The 21,553-nt window shown below is 43.7% G+C and overlaps 1 protein-coding gene across 1 annotated transcript in view; it reads left to right on the top strand.

The window, feature by feature from the left end:
- Positions 1-21,553, top strand: part of LOC144508290 (docking protein 5-like) — a 416,872-nt gene that overhangs the window by 42,297 nt on the left and 353,022 nt on the right. The gene's annotated exons all lie outside the window — the stretch shown is intronic.

Here is a 21,553-nt window from a genome sequence, read left to right as displayed (position 1 = left end):
TTGCGTTCCAGAGTGTGCCAGACAGATCGGTACGGATCGCTCTGGTATTCTTGCCGTTACGTCACTTTGTTTTTCTTGATCCTTGAATTTACAACAATATTTGCACTTCTCTCTGACACCATGAAATTTCCTTTGCAAGTTTCTCAGAGGCCATTGCATTCTCATAATCAGAACTAGTTGTGGAAAAAAAAAGTGATTTTGGTTTAGAAATACCTAACGCGAGTACTTTGTGGAAAAGTTGAATCCTAAATGAATGCCAAATTCAGGACATGATGAATGATGGCTTCATTTATCAGATGACAATGATTTCTTTATGGCAGCCCTTAAAAATAATTATTGTGCAGGGCAACATTTATTCCCTCGATTACTTAAGCACATTAAGAATCAAGCATGTACAGTGTGAGATGAGAATAACATGTAAGGGAGACTGGGTAAAGATAGTTGGTTCCCTTCCCTGAAGGGCACTTTTGAACCAGCTTTCATGGGCACTTTATTTTCATCTAACATCATCCTACAAATGACCAGATTTATTGATTTCAATTTCACAGCTGCCATGGTGAGATTTAAAATCACAACCTCTAGGCTGCCTTATCCTGACTCATTTTAATGACCCTTCATCTGTGGACTGGAGCCATGTTAAGAATTACAAATGATGCCTTGATTGAGCCTAACATTTTCCTATTGACAGCCTTTTGATTTTTTTGACCTAAAAGTGTCTGAACTCATCAGACAGAAGTTAAATTGAATGACAATTCACTTTTAGTAGGCACTGAAATAGGAATGTTTTTATGTAAGAAAAAATGCATTGTTAAATTTCTAGGAAAATTACACAACATGTATTGTAAGTGTAATGATGGATTTAAATAAAAACATTAGAAACCATCGATTCCTACAGTGCAGAAGGAGGCCATTCTGCCCATCGAGTCTGCAGCAGCTCTCCGAAAGATAATCTTACCCAGGCCTATCCCTGTGACCATAAGACATAGGAGAAGAATTAGGCCACTCGGCCCATCGAGTCTGCTCTGCCATTCAGTCATGGCTAATATTTTTCTCATCACCATTCTCCTGCCTGTTCCCCATAACCCCTGATCCCCTTACCAATCAAGACCCTATCTATCTCTGTCTTAAAGACACTCAATGACCTAGCCTCCACAGCCTTCTGCGGCAAAGAGTAACTCTGCACATTATTCATGGCTAATCCACCTAATCTGGAAAATGGAATTACTGCGCCTTTAGTGGTAGATATGTTGGTGCAGACTCGATGGGCCAAAGGGCCTTTTTTGCACTGTATGACTCTAACGCATCTTTGAACACTAAGGGGCAATTTACCATGGCCAATCCACCTACCCAAGACATCTTTGGGTTGTGGGTGGAAACCGGAACATCCGGAGGAAACCGATGCAGACGTGGGAAGAATATGCAAACTCCACACAGTCACCCAATGCTACAATTGAACCTGAGTCCATGGTGCTGTGAGGCAGCAGTGCTAATCACTGTGCCATCATGCCACCCCAGCAGAATCATGGAAGACATTGGGCAGAATTTTCCCCAAACAAATCATAGGGCGCGATCTTACCAGCTTGCAGAAAGTGTCCCGAGCAGTCTGGAGCCGGCTTCACTGGCGAGATTAGGCTCCACCCCCATTGGCGAGAATCACACTTGTGTTCAAAGAAGTTACATAAGATTGCACTTTTAAATTCACACAAAAAAATGTCTGAAACTCTCGTTTTCTCTCTTGTTTGGCACTTTTTTTTTCGTAAGATTGCATCCTAGAGAGAATACAGGAGTGATCCATGCCAGTCTATCAGGCGCACTCCACACTGCTATCATCTCACACTCAAGCTACCTTTTTGGAGAATGGTGAGCTGTGCACTGGTACTGGGGGGAGGGAGGGTGGTTGGGGGCCAGTGAGCCAGGCTGCAGGGCGCTTAGGTGCCATTTTGCAAGGGCGCTCTGATCTCACAGTGCACTGGGAGACCCCCCCTCTCTCTCCCCATTGACATTGGGACATCCAACCCCCCCTCCCTCATTGGTGACATCTTTCTCCACCACCTCCCCAAAACCGGCGCGTCGGAATTTGGGTATTGGGGCCACGCCACCCCCTGTCATAACTCCCTCCATGTCCCAGCCCTGCACAGCCCTGGCATACCGGCAGTGCCCAACTGTCACTGCCAGACTGCCTGGTGGGTACTGTCAGTGTACCAGATGGGCACTGTCCAGCCATGCCCCCGACCACCCAGGGGCTTCAATGGTCTCTGAGCCCCCGGCGTGTCCATCATGCCTGATCTTAACAAGTGGAGACCAGTATTGATTTTGACTGATTTCACGCCCAAAGGTCGAAAGATCCCAGGAGTTTGGAGAATCCGGTATCAAATGGGCTAAGCATATTTAAGTGCTAATCAGCCTTGCATCCTTTCTGGGCCTGATCTGGTTTGCATCATTAGAAAGGAACCAGGATGATTGCAAAGGATTTGGCGTTGGGCGTGAAACCGATTTTTAGGCCCGCATTCTGTTTTCTGGGTCTGCTGTTGTTCTGCGCCAGGCGTGTTGAGGTCTGAAAATTGCCCCCATTATAAACTGCAGATCAGTACTTTTAATCAAAGATTCATGTGCTTTATCTGTTCATAAATGATTTAGCAAGGATGGATGGCAGCCTTGCATCGACTTACATGTTGTCATATTGTTTAAGGTACTCTGATCCAGCAGCTCATAGGTAGAGTGCTTAACAATTGCGGTACAAAGCCAGGTTTCCCACCACAGGAATAAATCTTGCTGTTCAGCCATCATGCTTTCCTGATTCTTGATGATTTCAAGGAGTGTTACTGAACTGTCATGAGCCCTTGAGTTGCGAAGGGGATGGGGTGTGAGTGGGGAGGAGAATCTAAACATTCTTATTGTCCTCCGACCCACAAATATTTACAGAGCCATGGCAGATATAGCAAGCAACACCTTTTTTACTATTCAGCAATTCTTGTAATGATGAACTGGGGTTATTTGAATGTAGTTTTGTTTAATTGTACAAAGTAAAATATGTCTTTACATAACCAGTACAGTAAATTGCAAAAGGAAACTTGCAATGGAAAAAAAAGGCAACAAAATCCGGGGGCATGACTTCATGTTTCATTTTGTGGAGAAAAGTTGACCAAAGCAACTTATTGCCATCAAATCTTTTTCTTTCATTTCATTTGACAGTATATTTACTGAACAGAGGTATAATACATCAGTATAACCTGACATAAATTGCCCATATAACAATGATTCATTAGTTGTTAAGTGCTTTGGGACATCTTTTTTTGTACCAGGCCATACGGAGCTGGCAGATGCCAAATGGGATCCTTTGTCTGTGGCAGGTGTTTGACAATTGATCACATTGCCACAGGAAGGGAAACAATTAGCTGTGGGTGACCATTGCTGATTCTTATCCAGTGATCCCTGTGACAAATTGCAAGACTGATTGACAGATGAGGATAGGTTAGAATTTCAAGATGTGATGCCTCCCCCAAGTTGAATAATCACCTAACCTTCACTGACTAAGGTGATAAATGATGACATTTACTCCTGAGCGAGGTAACAGAGGGTTCTTTACATCTGTGAGACACTCATCATGTGTGAGCCATTAACTCGAGAGAAGAAAATGGAGTGGGATTGACGGGAGAGCATCCCAATGCAAAAGCTGAATCAAACCATTAGACAGTCAACTTACTCTGCAAATAAGTATTCATCCTAATAGCTGACCTTAAGTTTTTGTTGTTTTGGTTTAATCTTGATCAGTGCATGATGTGTTACATGCAAAATATTGTGCAATTCTCCCAAAAATATTTCTCTGTGATCTCTGGCAGGAAAAGAGTTGTGATTCCCACAAGGTGGCTTGGCATGTTTCAGATCGCAACCCCTTAGGCAAAGGTCGGATTCTCCAATGTTGTGTGCCCTACCATGACTGCCAGTGAGAATGGAGAATTTGGTTCTCGGCCAAATCTTCATTTGTAGCAGAAGGACAGGAGAGTCCCAGCCAATATCTTTGGAGATTGGGTGATTCACGCTATGAAAGATATGTGCACTGCCCAACCATGTCCCTGACCACTCGAGGGCTACAATGACCTCCGAGCCACCTGCCCCCGACATGGCCATCACATCTAGTCTCCATTTGTGGACACCAGTCGTGGTTCCCGCTAGCTTCCCATTAGCTTCTGGCGGTAAGTGAATACTAGGAGCCAGCTGAATCTGGCTAAAACCCGGAAATGCTTATTTAAATTAAGATTTAAATATGCAAATCTGGTTACCCTCTCACGGCACATCAATGAGTTTACGTCACCGCGTGGGCGAAGAATCTAAAATTCCGCTCAAGGTCAACGGACCTTCCTATTGTCCACCCCTCGCCCACCCCGATTTCCCATGCAGACAAGGTGGTAAAATTCCAGCTATGGAATTTGTCTCATAAGAGTGATTGAGCAGTTTAGGCCTATGTTCTCTAGAGTGTAGAAGAATGAGGGGATAATTAGGTATATAGGATGCTAAAGGAGATTGGCAGGATAGAGGTAGAAGTTTCCTTTTTGTGGGGCAATCTAAAATGAGAGATCATAGTTTTAGGACAAAGGGTAGCAGATTTAAAACAGAGATGAAGAGAAACTACTTCTCTCCAAGGGTCGTGAATCTGTGGAATTCACTACCCAAGAGTATAGTGGACGCCGGGACAATGAGTAAATTTAAGGAGGAGATAGGCAGATTTTTAATTAATAATGGGTTGAAGGGTTATGAAGAATCGGCAGGAAAATAGTGTTGAGGCTAAGCTGAGGTCAGTTATGATATTAAATGGCAGAAAAGGTTCGAGGGGCTGAATTGTCTACACCTTCTTCTCGTTCAAAAGAGTACAAAGAAACACCTTTGCACGTTGGTGCACCTGGAGAAGGAGCACATGGTGTCTGCTGGTACACTTGAGGCATTCCATGACCGGTGAGCACTGCAGTGGCTGGAGTGCATAATTCATCCCAAGCGCCCTATTTTAATTAATTTGATCAGTTTCCTTTGAAAGTTTTTTTTTGATACAGTGCCTCTTTAAGTTGTTTTAAATGCCTTAATATTTGTTCATTTGGTTTTAAAAAATCATAAGTAGACACCTACTTATACAGGGGTAGAGTGTGATTCAGAAATATATACCAATAAATTTTCACTCTGTGTATAAAATCTATTCTAAAGACTGGCTTTGATTTTTTTCTTCACCAACTGGCTTTCAGGAATATAAGAGGCAGATGGTCTGCTCATGGGCCATTCTCTTCTTCTGAGAATGACAGTGACTTCAGAAAGACTTTAAAAGGTGAACATAACTGAAAATAGAAGTTGAGTATAAATAATTAAGTTTTTTTTAAAGTTTATTTATTAGTGTCACAGGTAGGCTTACATTAACACTGCAATGAAGTTACTGTGAAAATCCCTCAGTTGCCACACTCTGGCGCCTGGTTGGGTACACAGAGGGAGAATTTAGCATGGCCAATGCATCGAACCAACACGTCTTCTGGACTGTGGGAGGAAACCATGCAGACACAGGGAGAACCTGCAGACTCTGCACAGACAGTGATCCAAGCCAGGAATCGAACCCGGGTCCCTGGCACTGTGAGGCAGCAGTGCTAACCACTATGTCACCATGTCATCCGAAAGTTAACACTTAAATTGAATAAAATGGTGTTTTAAACAAGTATATTTTGGACCATTCTGCTGAATTGCTACATTTATCTGGAGTTATCCATATAAGAAATATAAACTGGACATTCACACTGCAGGACTTTTATGCATTGATGCTGCCCAGCATAAATTATTTCCATTGCTCGGCGAGGCAATTTCAAGTGGTAATGAAGATTTCATTAGTTTTTAAAAAAATAATTATGTGATAGGTTAATTCCCCACATTTAAATGTCACTGTTCATGTAATTGCTTTGCTCACTTTAACTGATTGGAAATGTCAATTAATTCTGAAAGTCAACTGATTAAAACATTAATACAGGACAGAACTTCTCAGGCCCTAGTTTACTAAGTTAGTTGGTGGGAATTGGGACATTCGTGGGATTACTCCAAATGTCCATGAGACTATTATCCTGTATGTGCGCACGTGTGTTTCTGGCCATTGCACCTTTCCTAATGTCGAGGGAACACACACAGACACGGCAAGAATGGCTTGTATGTATGTGTAGGCAGATCTAAAGGGTGAGAGAAGTCATAGGACAGGATATGAATTTGTGTTTATGTAGCACGGTCCTCATGAGGCAAGCAAGGAGAACTTTGGAGAAATCAAATCTCGGGTGACAAGTGAATGGAGAACTGTAGTGGATGGGTGAGGTAGGCATGCAGATGTCACGTATTCTAACCTGACTACAGTAAGAAGTCTCACAACACCAGGTTAAAGTCCAACAGGCTTATTTGGTAGCAAAAGCCACAAGCTTTCGGAGCACTGCTCCTTCATCAAGTGAGTGGGATTTCAGTTCACAAACAGGGCATATAAAGACACAAACTCAATTTACAAAATAATGGTTGGAATGCGAGTCTTTACAGGTAATCAAGTCTTAAAGGTAGAGACAATGTGAGTGGAGAGAGGGTTAAGCACAGGTTAAAGAGGTGTGTATTGTCTCCAGCCAGGACAGTTAGTGAGATTTTGCAAGCCCAGGCAAGTTGTGGGGGTTACAGATAGTGTGACATGAACCCAAGATCCTGGTTGAGGCCGTCCTCATGTGCGGAACTTGGCTATCAGTCTCTGCTCAGCGACTCTGCGCTGTCGTGTGTCGTGAAGGCCGCCTTGGAGAATGCTTACCCGAATATCAGAGGCCGAATGCCCGTGACCGCTGAAGTGTTCCCCAACAGGAAGAGAACAATCTTGCCTGGTGATTGTCGAGTGGTGTTCATTCATCCGTTGTTGTAGCGTCTGCATGGTTTCCCCAATGGACCATGCCTCGGGACATTCTTTCCTGTAGCGTATCAGGTAGACAACGTTGACCGAGTTGCAAGTGTATGTACCGTGTACCTGGTGGATGGTGTTCTCACGTGAGATGACGGCATCCGTGTCGATGATCCGGCACGTCTTGCAGAGGTTGCTGTGGCAGGGTGGTGTGGTGTCGTGGTCACTGTTCTCCTGAAGGCTGGATAGTTTGCTGCAGACAATGGTCTGTTTGAGGTTGTGTGGTTGTTTGAAGGCAAGAAGTGGGGGTGTGGGGATGGCCTTGGCAAGATGTTCGTCTTCATCAATGACATGTTGAAGGCTCTGGAGAAGATGTCATAGCTTCTCCGCTCCGGGGAAGTACTGGACGATGAAGGGTACTCTTCCGCCATGTCCCGTGTTTGTCTTCTGAGGAGGTTGGTGCGGTTTTTCGCTGTGGCAAACCCGCTGTGACGCTACGACAATGGATGAATGAACAGAGCTCGACAATCACCAGGCAAGAGTGTTCTCTTCCTGTTGGGGAACACTTCAACAGTCATGGGCATTCGGCCTCTGATCTTCGGGTAAGCGTTCTCCAAGGCGGCCTTCATGACACACGACAGCACAAAGTCGCTGAGCAGAGACTGATAGCCAAGTTCCGCACACATAAGGACGGCCTCAACTGGGATCATGCGTTCATGTCACACTATCTGTAACCCCCACGACTTGCCTGGACTTGCAAAATCCCACTAACTGTCCTGGCTGGAGGCAATACACATCTCTTTAACCTGTGCTTAACCCTCTCTCCACTCACATTGTCTGTACCTTTAAGACTTGATTACCTGTAAAGACTCGCATTCCAACCATTACTTTGTAAATTGAGTTTGTGTCTTTATATGCCCTGTTTGTGAACTGAAATCCCACTCACCTGATGAAGGAGCAGCGCTCCGAAAGCTAGTTGCTTTTGCTACCAAATAAACCTGTTGGACTTTAACCTGGTGTTGTGAGACTTCTTACTGTGTTTATCCCAGTCCAACGCCGGCATCTCCACATCATTGGCTAACCTGACAGGAAGGAAAATGAGATTGGCAACAAAGGTGTGAAGCTTCTCTTGATACTCGAACAAAATAACTTCTTTCATTTTAATCCTCAGCTGGAGGATGCTCTTGTGTACCCGCAACATGTTAGACTGGCAGAGTGACAGCCATCAAGTTACGGGTGGTGTTTGAGAGGTGGAAGTTGGACAATACAGTTGATGTTGACCTGATGCTTATAGCTGGTGTTGGTGAGAGAGACACAGATGCCATATAAGTGAGGGCCAAGGATGGAGCCTTGGCATAAGCGAAGCCATTAGGAAAAACCGCAACTGACTACTTTGGGACAGGTAGGCATGGGTTGTGTCACAAAGGTGATGCATGGAAGTGGGGCCATAGAGAAAGAATGTGATCAATCATGTTAAATGTTGTGGAACAGTCAAAGATTAATAACTTGCAACAATTGTAATCTCTTGGGTTGTTTGTGATTTTTAACGAAGGAGGCTTCAGTGCTCAAATAAAAAGCAAACTAGAGGGATTTGAAAAGGAAAGGGTAGGAGGGATATGTGCAAAGTAGGATGATAGTGATGCACATTGGGACTTTGGAAAGAAAGAAGAATATAAAAATAGGACAATCTTCCAGCGAGGACAATGTGATTGCGGATTGCTTTGTCACATGATGAATTTGGCAAGGGAGGGTCAAAGTTGATGATGCCTTCATGCAATCCAACAGCAGAATTTACATAGACATTTCCAAGATTTCCAGTTAAGTTTTCAAATGGTCAGAATGTCAAGGAATTTGCGCTGGTACACTTTCCACCAAGAATGTAAAGTTTTAAGAAACTCCACATCCTATGCATTACCAAGATTTCTTTCTTCCATCTCTAACATTCCTCAGCCCACTGTTTCTGAGACCTCAATCCAAGTTTTCATTTCCTTATGATTCAAGAACCCCAGTGCTTTCCTCACCAGCATCCAGAGGTCCTCTTACACAAGCACCGACTCTTCCAAAATTCTATTAATTTCACTACGTCTTGTTCCCTCATTCGTATTGCACTTGAGGATCTAAACTGACTTTTTATTGCAGTTCAGTAACTGCAAAATCCTTGTTTATAAATTCCTGCAAAGACCTTGCCTCAGCTTTTCTCAACAACCTTCTCCAACACTGTTCGAGCTGTATTTGTTCAGTATCAGAATGTGGTATTGTGTGAATCATCCTCTCTGAGTGCCTGTAGCACTTCAATCAATAGCAGCCTTTTGCCCATTTCAACCCTACTTTGGGGGAAGGACCAAACCTAAGGGGAATACCATTCAAATCAGAGCCAAACTCTACAGTGAGCATTTCTTCACACAATGCAAGCCTTTGAGGCTGGATCAATTAGACTTTTCAAAATTCAGACTTCTGTTAGGAAAGGCTATTAATATTCTTATTATGCTTTTATTATGAAACGTAAGCAGATAGATGAAATTGAACTATAGCTCAAGCATGGTCTAACTGAATGGTGGAACAGGCTTGAAGCTAAATGGCCTACATTAGTTCCGATATTTCTAATTGCCTTCCTAAATTCTCCTCTTTCTCATTAAATGCAGCAATTTTTATCTTTCTATGGAACTGAGCATCTTTGGCAAGGCCAGCGTTCGTTGCCCATCTTTAATTGCCTTTGGGAAGATTGTAGTGAGACACCTTGGACTGTTGCAGTCCATGTGCTGTCCTGACGATCAACTGTCTGAGGTTTTGTGATTGGGGTGATTGTCCCGTTGTATGTCGCTGGAATGTTATTTTTCCTGTATTTCAAACTTCTAAATTTCACTATTGCATAGTGAGTGTTTGCATTTTCTCCAGCTACCCAGTCTGACCAGTGGCCACCCAAAGTATCCACTCTGATCTTAGCAACCCCTGCCCACTCATACATTCTCCAACACCAAAGTGCCCCTTAACCCCCCCCCCCCCCCCCCCCCCCCCCCCGCCTCCATTCCCCCACCTGGGACTTAGTCACCCTGGTCAGTGTAGGTACACACACAGTTCCAGGATTTTAACTGAGTGACAGTGAAGGATCAGTGATATATTTTCCAATCAGGATGGTGTGTGGCTTGGAGGTTGACTTGCAGGTGGTGGTATTCCTACGTGTCTTGAATGTAATCAAGAGGCGGCTAGATATGGCACTTGGGGCGAATGGGGTCAAAGGTTATGAGGAGAAAGCAGGCTATTGAGTTGGACGATCAGCCATGATCGTAATGAATGACGGAGCAGGCTCGAAGCGCCAAATGGCCTCCTCCTGCTCCTATCTTCTATGTTTCTATGTCTGCTGCCCTTGGGTATGAAAAGTGCGGCAAAAGAGGCTTGGTGTGTTGTTACAATGCTTCTTATATATATATATATAATACATATTGCTGCCACTGTGTGCTGTTGGTGAAGGAAGTTGATGTTTAAGATGGTGGCTGGGATGGCGATCAAACTGGATGGTGTTAACCTTTTGAGTATTGTTGGAGCTGCAGTTCCTCAGGCAAGTGGAGAGTATTCCATCTCATTCCTGACTTTTGCCTTGTCGAAGGTGGACAAGCTTTGTGGAATGGAGTCAGGAGCTGAGTTACTCACTACAGAATTCTCAATCTCTGAATTGCTCTTGAAGCCAGAGTATTTATTTTACTGGTCCACCTCAGCTTTCGGGTCAATGGCAGCCCCCAGGATGTTGATGATGGGGAATTCAGTGATGCTAATGTCATTGAATATTGAGGGGATTGTTACGACACGGAGGTGATGTGTCCCTCTGCATGATTTTGGAACCACCCAAAGGGACATACCTCGCCTCATAATCTTAAACAAGTGTGTGTGTGGTAGTAGGAACTTATTAGTTTAGGTAAATTAAAGCAGGATCAGACACTTTCTATGATGAACAATTAATAGGTCTTTATTTTAAAACTGGTGACAGCCTTATTAAAACAATTAACAAACTGAATAAACTCCCCAATAGAGTGCTGCCTGAATAATACAGGACTCATGAATGAAACAAAGGCTTATAAATTCCATTGTTCGAAGTCTGAAGGTCTTTGCTGACACATCTTCCGAGTTGGTCTATTGTCCAATTGTAGATGGAAAGTTTTATGAAGACATACATTAAACTGCAGGATTCTATATGAAAGACTCTCCCTCCTTCTGACTAAAGAGGTGGCAAGATTACTCAAACAGTTATTTCCTCTTGTGCAGGTATAAATACCTAGAATTACCTCACAGTATTCCTGCAATTTGAGTGGCTTGAGGCTGTCAACAACACTCACATTTGAATTCAGTTGGTTCTGTGTCTTTGAGTGCTTGCTTTAAACTCATTGGTCCAATTCTAAAGCATGTTTTGCCATGCGAGAACTCTTGATTCTAGGCTTTTGGCACAACGGGCCTGATTTTACCATTTTCATTCTAAGTGCTGAATCTGTGCGCAATTCAGATCCAACTTGGAAATCTGCTTTCAGGTGCCCCCATACACACTTAGCCTGAAAAAAAAATCGCGAGTCTGAATCACGCTGTGGGCGGGGCTTAGTGCGCCCAAAACGATTGGAACTCTGAACTGCGCATGTGCAGTTAGAAAAAAAATTTGAAAAAGCGCGCCTGTGTCAAACCACTCCCCGGCCGCAGGAAGCGGGGAAAGCTGCCCAGGAGCGAAAAGCAGGAGCAATGGCCCCCACAGACATCACTGTCCCCCTTATCCACCCACCCCCCTGCTACCCAGACCGATCGTGACCCCTCTGCCCCCTTCCCCCCACTAAACACCCGCAGAGTGGCAGCGGACACTCCTGCCCCCCATCCCCCCCACCAGAGATCCATCTTACCTGCCTCCCCCCCCCCCCCCGAGAATGATCTGGCCTCACTCCCATCCCTACCCCCAGCCCCCTCCCCCAGAGAATGATCTAGCATCACTCCACCCACCCCCACCCCCCCGAGAATGATCTGGCCTCACTTCCCCCGCCACCCCCCCACCCAGAGAATGATCTGGCCTCACTACCCCACCGGGGTACATCTGACCGACCTCCTTCCCCCCCCCACCCCACCCAACCAGACAAGGTTCAGCCCTCCTCCCCCCCCAAACCAGACAATGATCGGGTCTCCCTCCCCCCTCCCTCCCTCTCACCAGAAATCAGAGATACATCTGATACATCTGGCCCGCCTCCTCCTCCACCCCTCCCCCACCCACAACCAGACAACGATCGGGCCTCCCTCCCACCTCCCCCCTCAACCAGACAACGATCGGGCCTCCCCCCTCAACCAGACAACAATCGGGCCTCCCTCCCACCTCCCCCCTCAACCAGACAATGATCGGGCCTCCCTCCGCCACCCACCACCGAGTCTGAGTCAGAGAGCCATTGGAAGCGCTGTACTCGGCTCTTCAGTAGCTGGAGCGCCCGATTCAGACTTGTATTCAGCATGTCCATTTCGGCGCGATTCCGGATCGGCGAACACGGTGGTAAAGGGGGAAATGCTGATAAAGTTGGGTGGGCAGTTCATTCATTCAATTTAAATGCATGCAAATGCATTTAAATCGCAGTTGAGCTCGTTTCAGGCGCGAATCGGATCGCGGCCATTCCCGGGTCTCGGTAAAGTGGCCATCTGCGCGGACGCGGGCGTGGATCGCGTTAATCGCCTCACACCTGACTTTACCATGTTTTCGTGCCCGTTAATGGTAAAATCAGGCCCAATGTTGCAAAAGTTGCAAAAGTGGCTTCTGCAGCCTGCTTTCTTGAATTTAAAAATCCAAGCACAAAAACACATGCTTTTTAAAGAGACAATGCTGTATGATCTCTTCTTTTTGGTTTCAGCATTTCTTTTCATCCTGTTGAAGATGGTCATTGCTTGGCAGTTGTGTGGTGCTCACATTGCTTGCAAATTTCAGATGTTGAACAAAGAAGGAAATTGGATGTGTCCTTGAACTCGAGCATTTTCAGGGCTGTCGGGAAAGAGCAAGGAAGTGAGATTAATTAGATAGCTCTTTCAAAAAGCTGGCATCGGCTTGATGAACTGAATAGTCTCCTTCTGTGTGATACGTTTCATGATTTCTGCTGTGAGCCAAACAAACTTTAATAGGAGATTTTTGATTGTGCTATAAGACGTGACAATATTAATGTACTTCTGAAAATGATCAGTGTTTTTTTTTTAATTTTAGTCTTTATTTGTTACTGATAGCAATCACCTCCCACATACTGTGTGGGTAGCCAAAGGTTAACTGATGTGCTGAAAATTACTTGAAACCTTGGAATAAACCTTGAATCAATATTCTCACTTCCATCTGTTTAAAATGTATGATTACATTGGCTTTTACAGAAATTTTCATCGAGCAGGGATTGTGAAATGCCTGACAAAATGATCAATAAAAAGAAAAGCAATCCGCGTTTGTTAAGTAATGGAGAGAAATAGCTGCCGGTGCTTGGCTCCATTAGTGAACAATAGCTCATTGTCTTTCACCAAGATTTGCAAAGTGACATGTCAGATGGGCATTGTACTTGCATATTTTCACTTAATGCTCCTTTGGTCTTATTTATTTATAAAGAATATTTATCATAGAATTCCTACAGTGCAGAAGGAGGCCATTTCACCCATTGACTCTGCACCAATCACAATCCCATCCAAGCCCTACCTCCATAACCCCAAGTATTTACCCTGCTAATCCCACTGTTATGTACAATGGAGTCAAAGTTTGATGGTTAGAAGTGAACTTATTTATTTTATTTATTAGTTACAAATAAGGCTTACATTAACACTGCAATGAAGTTACTGTGAAATTCCCCTAGTCGCCACACCCCAGTGTCTGTTTGGGTCAATGCACCTAACCAAGGGGAACACATTCCCTGTGACTCTCTACAGTATATTGCAAGATCTGAGCATTTCGTAATTTGGCCTCTCTGCTGGGGTTTTGTAAGTGATGTTGGTTCAAAAATGTCCACCTGCAGCTGAGCATGTGTTAGCGTTACTCAGCACAATACACAACAGAAAGATGATGAGACTGCAATGGAATTTTCAATAAGCTATTGTTCATTAACGCATGGTAGAAAGCTGAAACTAGTTCAGGTGTCTGGAAAACCGTATGACGTAAATGGATACAGATGTTGCTGGTATCAAAACGAGAAGATCAAGAGTTGCACCCAGAGAACAAGATTTGCAGCACATACAGAATGAGAGTAAAAGGGCTGAAGATGTAACTCCATCGGGCACAGTAGAAATGAGCATTAGAGATTCACAACCTATTTTCATAGTTAAGACTGCTGCAGTAGCGTCTGTGATCTCGGAATGAGAATAGAAGTCTCTAAGTCCTTACACATTTCTTTACACAGAACTGGAGTGAAACTGATTAGTTATTACAGTAATAGCATTCCAGTGCTAGATCAAGTTTGTGTTAAGGCGAAAAAAGTAGTCATTTCTAGTCAGAGTTACTTGAGTTACATAAATGGCATGCCAGTGTTGCCATGGAAATCAGTAAAGAGCCTTAGAAGTAGGTGGTGCTCAGTAAAGTACTCCATTATGTCAGGAATGGCTGGCCTGAAGAGGAATGAGTATTTTACACATGGAAATGAAATGAGTGTAGATTAGGCTGTCTCTTATGAAGTTTAAAAGTCATTATTCAGCCAAGGTTTAGAGGGAGATTGTTAGAGAAAGTTCAATAGGAGCACATAGGGAGTAGTGAGGAGCTATTTCTGGTAGCTAAATATAGATAGAGATATGGAGGAGTTGGTGAAAAGTTGTGAAGTGTGACTCAGAATGAGAAATGATCCAAACATAGTTCCATTCATTACATGGTCAAACACAAGAAAACAGTGGAAATTAATGCGTCAATTTGTCAATTACTCCAAGGAGAACAGACCCAACCTGTTTAATCTTTCTTCTTATGGCAGTCCCTTCATACAGTAAGAAGTCTCACAACACCAGGTTAAAGTCCAACAGGTTTATTTGGTAGCAAATACCATAAGCTTTCGGAGCACTGCTCCTTCATCAGATGGAGTGGAAATGTGCTCTCAAACAGTGCAAACAGACAAAATCAAGTTACAGAATACTGATTAGAATGCGAATCCTACAGCCAGCCAGGTCTTAAAGGTACAGACAATGTGGGTGGAGGGAACATTAAACACAGGTGAAAGAGATGTGTATTGTCTCCAGACAGAACAGCTCGTGAGATTCTGCAAGCCCAGGAGGCAAGCTGTGGGGGTTACTGATAATGTGACATAAATCCAACATCCCGGTTTAGGCCGTCCTCCTGTGTGCGGAACTTGGCTATCAGTTTCTGTAAACAGTCCCTTCATACCCAGGATCATTGTAGTAAACTTCTTCTGTATAGCCTCCAATTATAATATATAATATAACTAAGGGGACCAATCTGTACACAGTATTCTAAATGTGGCCTCAGTAGTACCTTGTACAGTTACAACAACACCTCTTAGGATAACAGTAAAAACAAATATGCAATGAATCTGTTAAATTTTCAGGCATTGTTAATGTTGCTTTAGTCACATTGTAATCTGATGGCTCAACTACATGTAGCAATTTACAATTTAATATTTGAGTTTTTTTTAAGTGGGGAGGGAGTGTAGTATATTGCAAGATCTGAACATTTCATTATATTGACTTCTGTTGCCTTCTCTGCTGGGGTGGTATGAATAAAGTTAGTTCAATATGGCTGCAGCTGAGCATGTGTTCCCCTTACACTAGGAATCTTGTACAATGCACTGAGTATCATGGATAACCTAGCCATCTCACAGCTAATTCACTTTCAACCCTCTACTTCCTAGTGCATTGGAAACTATGTTCACATTGTGCACTCTTTACAAAGCAACGCTGTAATCCAAGTCTTTACATGTATTGGTAGTACCATCTCATGTATAACGTTGCAGAGAGTCTGGGCAGTTTCCAAAATGCATCAGCAGCATGAAAATCAGTATGAATTTATATTTGCAATGAGTGGTTCATCTGTATCAAGGGTTGAATGGTTTTAAAATATAGCTCTTGCTTTTCTAAACACTTGTTCTTCGCCTTCGAGTGTCCATCGGTTCGTTATAATATTTAAAGTAACCTTTATTTTATTGTGAGCCCTTTCAATATTGACAAACTGTTCCATATTTGCAGCAATCACACTATCTGGTGACAGAACAGCAGGGGAATTGAAAATAGCAATACAATGTGCTGCAAAATGTCAAATGTTATTAGTCTATCATTCCTTTTCTGAAGGACTCTAATAATCCAAGTAATACCTGGTGGGCTATGGAGTTGGAATACCACAGAGAATAGCTCTTACCTTTGAAAAGCTTTTTGTGTAAAGTTGCTGCATATTCTGACTGAATTGTTAAATATTTTCAGAAAACAAAATACTTTTGTGTTACATGTCAGCTTGACTCAACTTGGTAGCGCTTCCAGCTCTCAAACAGAGGGCTGTGAGGGGTCAAACTCCATTCTTGGACTTAGTCTAGGCTATCAGAACAGTTCTGAGATACTGCTGCACTTAATTATATTTCAGGCAAGATATTAAACTGAGGGCCAACCTGTCTGTTCAGGTGGACAAGATATCCCTTTGGAGAATTTACAAAGGAACAAAGTTATCTTGGTCAATGTTCAACCTCAGTCATTGCAATTAAGAATAGTTTAACCAATCATTAGTTCACTAATCATTAACTAATTTTCTCATTTTGGGATATAGTTCACAAAAATATTGCACTTCTTACGTAAGTAAACACATTTCCAAAGTAGTTTATTATGTTTAAAGTACTTTGGGATATGTTAGGATGTGATAGGGGGAAATATAACTGCAAGTTTGTTCCTTCTGGAAGAAAACATAATTTATAAGACATTGGAGCCGAAGTAGGCCATTTGGCCCATTGAGTCGGCTCCGCCATTCGATGAGATCATGACTGATCTGATGTGATAATCTCCAACTCCACTTTCCCGCCTTATCCCCAAATGATCCTTGGTTCCCTTCCTAATGCATCTGCACTTAAAAAGATGTAATACTTACAAAAATAATGTAGAGGACAGAAATTGCATGGAAATGCCATTGAATCTTGCAAGAAATCCATGGTTGCACAAGGAAAGTAATTCTATCATTTGGAAAGCAGAAAATCAGACCAAATTGTTGTGAGCCAAGGTGAGACACATGGGGTGGGGAGAGGAGGAGGGGAAACGAGCAACTGCAGAATCTTTGTCACCTTTCATAGCAGCACTACCAATGAGCTGGATGGGGTGGCACAGTGGTTAGCACTGCTGCCTCACAGCGCCAGGGACCTGGGTTCAATTCCAGCCTCGGGTCACTGTCTGTGTGGAGTTTGAATGTTCTCCCCATGTCTGCGTGGGTTTCCTCCGGGTGCTCCGGTTTCCTCCCACAGTCCAAAGATGTACAGGTTAGGTTGATTGGCCATGCTAAATTGACCCTTAGTGTCAGGGGGATTAGCAGAATAAAGAAGGTGTCAATGGTTGGTTGATTATGGTGACAAAGATACACAGGAGATGGGCATTTTGATTTAGGACTGAGAACACATGTAAAGAGATTCAATTCAGCCTGCTGTCTGAAGGTGATGTGTGCCTCTGGTGGGTATCTCTCTAGGTGGGAGTCCTTCCCTTTTCAACGGGGATTTGGTGTTACATGCAGCTGTCCAATGCAGTCGGAGATGAAGATGATCCACAGATTCCCGGTTGCCTATATAGTCTGCAGCCTTGAGGAGTCTATGTTCCACATATGTATAGGATGTGTGAGGTTGCAACCCCGTTTTCTGCTATTCGAGGGGCAGCTCCTCAAGTTTTGATTGCACTTAAGTCCCGAGCTCCTGATCTTGGGTCATCTGGTATGGTGGGGGAGGGGAGGGGGGAAGAGGTACAGTAGGGAGGTGGGCAGGGCGGAGGTCCTCATTGTAAGTCTGCTCCTGAACTTGGCCAAGATTTCCATTCCAGGCAGTGGATGATTTGGGGTGGGAGGGACGGTCATCAGGCCCGACTACCTGCCCCTCATCTCAGCTCTGTTTGTGCCTTGGAGTTCCTGGACAGAGAGCATGTGGTATCTGCTGGTACACTTAAAACCTTCCAGAACCAGTGGATATCACAGGGACTGGACTGCATCATCAGCTCTGGAACTGACAGTTTAACTTAATTTGTTAAGTTTCATTGAGAATTTTGTTTTTAGTTTGAGGGCCTATTTATGGGGCTGTCAGTTTGTTGATTTGTTAGTTTGATTAATTGATGTATGAGAGTATGTAGACACCATTTTAGTTACTGTGCCTCTTTAAGGTGTTGTAAATCAATTATTTTGTTTATTTGGTTTTAGCAACTCAAAAAAGTATAAAGACAGTCAACCTGCCATCTGTAAGTGGATGGGCCCCCGGTGGGAGGCTTTCTGCATGGTGCTAGTCCTTTTTTGCATAATTGATTTGGTGTGGAGGGTGTTGCAGCTGTCTTGTGTACTAGAAGTTCACAGTGATTCAAAAGTGGTTTACAGACTCGCGGGTCACCTGTATTTTCTGTGGCCTTGGGGAGTCTGTGTTCCACACATACATGGGTGTTGTGCAAGGTTGCCGCCCATTTTTGGTTCTTTGAGGGAGCTGATTCTCATCTTTTGGTGGCACCTCAACCCCCTGCTCCTGACATTTGGTCAGCTGGTGTGGAGGGAACGGGCAGATCAGAATACCTCCTTTGTAACCTGTTTCTCTGTCTGGCCAAGGCAGCAGGCTGTGAATAGGGTTATTCAACCCGATTTTCCAGCTCTCTCCCACCATTACAACCAAGCCTGAGTGTCTTGGAGAGAGAGCATGCGGTGTCCACCCCTGCGTTGGAGGCATTCCGCAACTGGTGGACACCTTAGGGACTGGAGTGCATAATCTGCCCCCAGAATGTTACCTTGATTTATTAAGTTTCCATTATAGTTTTATTTTTGGGACAGAGCCCCTTTAAGGGGCTAGTTGGTCGTTAATTTGGTTTTAATTTCCTCAAAAGGATCTAACGAGACACATTTTTTGGTTATGTCTCGCATTCAGGAAAAGTTCATTAGTTAATTAGGTTAATTGTTCTAATTTGCTCAAGAGTATAAAGAGATTCAGCTGAAACTTAGATAAACATAAAATACTGCAGATGCTGGAATCTGAAACAAAAACAGAAAAGTGCTGGAAAATATCAGCAAGTCTGACAGCATCTGTGGAGAGAGAGTGGAGCCAATGTTTCGAGTCTGGATAACCATTCGTTAGAGCTGATCTAGACTCGAAATGTTGGCTCTATTGTCTCTCCGCAGATTCTGTCAGATCAGTTGAAACTTGGATCTGTAATGCTACATCCTAATACCAAGGAAAAGATCTGTGTGCTGCTTCATACTTCATCATCAATTGGATCTGTTTAACATCGGGTAAGATTTTAAGGATGGTGAGCGATTGGTGTTTGCCATTCTGAGAATTGGCAATGCTGCTGACTATCATTTCAGCATTGATTGGCAAGTCCGCCCTTGGAAGGAAGTACTGCTATGAAAGCTGTCAACCAATCTGACTGGCTGGTAACTCTTCAATCCAGCCATGCACAGCGCTTCAGTGGCCAGAAGCTGTAATGCAGCATTTTGCTAGAACTGAGTCCCAGAAGCGGGAAGGTAGGGGACGTTAGGGGAAGTGGGGTGGGAGGGGGGAGGGGGGGGGGGATGGGGGGGGAGCATGGTGTTGGGAGGTAGGCCAGAGAAGGGAGGGTTCCTGGATCTCCAAAGTCCCAAGGGCAAGAATGCCCCAACTCTGAGGGGGCCTTCAGAGTGAGACATTCCCTCCCCCCCACTTCCCACCCGAGATGGGAAAAGGTTTAATGTCAGTTTTCCACCCTACCCGCACCCATTCCCGCCAGCCTGAAAATTGAGGTTGGGTGGGAAAAGGCCCATAAGTGGCCAATTAAGGACCTTAATGGCGGGATGGGTAGGTTTCCCACCTGAGGCCTTGCTCACTCAAGCATGAAACTGAGTATGGGTTTTGATGGGGGGAGGGGGGAGGGCGGTCCCATATCCTGGCTATTCAATTTTACGCGCCCTCCTCCCACCCACCCCACCCTACTCCCAGCCGGTTCAGAACCCGCCTTGGGGGAACATAAAATTCTACCCATGGGGTGCTGGGAACTAAGCTCAGGAGAAACTATGAAACAACATAGGGAAAAATAAATACAAATACAAATACAAAAATTTCCAGTGCTGTTTTTCCAGCCATCCCAAAAGTTCTGACATACATGACTCCTCTGACAGGAATAATTTCACACTTTTTATTTGTTTGCATGTTCTGTTGATTTTTCACCCTCCAGCTTTAGAAAATCTCATAAGATGCTCATAAATCTATCTCCGTGACTGGACTGAATACTTCATTATCTCTAAGGAGCTCAATTGTAAATGATGGATCTAGTTTATATGCAGAACAAATGTGGACCTCATGGACTTTTCACTTAGATACTCCCCTAATCTACTGTGCCCCCTAGAATTTAATAGTGAGCCTCTATCATGCTGCCTCTCGGCTTTCAATATAAAATAGTGCAGCATTTCTGAATTGTTTAAGAAGTGTTTGCCCATATGTATTATGTTCCGTTACTTTCTTTTCAACTTCAAAAGGCAGGACACCCTGTTTGAAAGGAGTTCCCCTTACGACTTTAATTAAATCTCTTTGGGCAGGGCTAATTCAGTGCTGCCTCTCAAACTGCTCCAGTTGTGCTATAACCAGCATCCATCGGATATAACTGGCAGGGTATCAGCATTTAAATATCTACTCTCAGTTAACTTATTTAAGTGTTTATTCCCGTGTGTTATGAGCTCAAGGGAGAGGGAGAAAGATGCGATGTAGCTAGTTGAATTCAAGTCATGACAAGGAGGTAACAGAGGCAATAAAATGATTTTTGAGCATTTCTTTATTGATATATTGGTATGCGTTTTGCTCATGTAACTTGACAGCACTTTCATTTTGCAACTGTTGATTATGCATATTAAAGTTTCAGTGTGGGTGAAATTCAATAAATTCTCATCACAAGTGAAAATCTAAAGTTGGTTCATATTTCAAAAACCTGACTCTTGGTGGCAGATAAAACAAATGAATTGGGCGAGGTAATACATTCCTCTTTTGGTGCTGACACGATTGGTTCTTTTTATGGTAGTGGATTTTGTATGCTGCAAATAAGATTGAAGGAATTTCTGTCATCACACAAAGTATTCAGTCTTTTTAACACCAGGTTAGGAAATTAGCTGAATGGTACTTAAAGTAAAGTAAGTGAAGCCTACACCGGTCCGGTAAGAACAAGTCATATTGTGACTGATTTGCCTCTTTGACTTGGTGCCATTGATTTATGTTACCAATGCAGTTTAGACTGGTGTTTTGTGCAGAGTAAATCAGGGATGCCACTGCAAATATTTGAAATGTTTCCCCTGCTCCCTCCAACCCATTTTTATTTTTAGTACAACAGTTCACAAAATGATGGAGGAATAGGCACTTCACGTCTTCATGGCTCCTGAGGGTGTAACAGCAAGGCACTGAATCCAGTATGACCATTAAAAGATGCAGCTCCACACTGCAAAGTGTTCATTTCGGCTGTTGCACTTAAGCCAATCATGAAAATTAGACAATTCAAGTTTTACTTTTTTCTTGGATCACAGCTTAATTCCATGCCCAAGCC

Source organism: Mustelus asterias, chromosome 20 (assembly GCF_964213995.1).
Source record: "Mustelus asterias chromosome 20, sMusAst1.hap1.1, whole genome shotgun sequence".
In the NCBI taxonomy this organism is placed as follows: domain Eukaryota; kingdom Metazoa; phylum Chordata; class Chondrichthyes; order Carcharhiniformes; family Triakidae; genus Mustelus; species Mustelus asterias.
The sequence above is the reverse complement of the archived record's forward strand: the minus strand, read 5'-3'. Positions and strand labels throughout refer to the sequence as shown.